The sequence below is a fragment of the Apis dorsata genome, unplaced genomic scaffold, assembly GCF_000469605.1.
Source record: "Apis dorsata unplaced genomic scaffold, Apis dorsata 1.3 scaffold_236, whole genome shotgun sequence".
Taxonomy (NCBI): domain Eukaryota; kingdom Metazoa; phylum Arthropoda; class Insecta; order Hymenoptera; family Apidae; genus Apis; species Apis dorsata.
Window position 1 is genome coordinate 201,690 of NW_006263517.1, and position 352 is coordinate 202,041.

The following is a 352-nucleotide window of genomic DNA, read 5'->3' on the forward strand; positions in this document are numbered from 1 at the left end:
GTCAAAAGAAAAAAGAACACATCTTTCAACAATTTATTTTTGTATCGAGAGATCCCCAAATTCTTGCCACCTTCACGGAGAATTAGAAATTAATTTTTCCAACGAGCCAACAGAGTCGTTTGTTTCATATATATAAATATTTCATCGATCTATATACCGATACGTTCCACGAGGAAAGGCCAAATTTAGGAACCGCTCTGATGCAACATTATTATGATCCATTTACAGGTTATGTACGATGTTACATCACTCGGCGAATCAATAATTAGATAAGGCTAATACCAAATGTCCGCATCATGCCAATTAGCTATATAAAAAAAAAAAAAAAAAAAAAAAAAAAAAAAAAAAAAAA

General features: G+C 31.2%; 1 protein-coding gene across 3 annotated transcripts in view; it reads right to left on the minus strand.

Annotated features, from left to right (window-relative positions):
* Window positions 1–352, minus strand: part of LOC102675369 (heat shock protein beta-1) — a 26,304-nt gene that overhangs the window by 15,494 nt on the left and 10,458 nt on the right. The window lies entirely within an intron of this gene.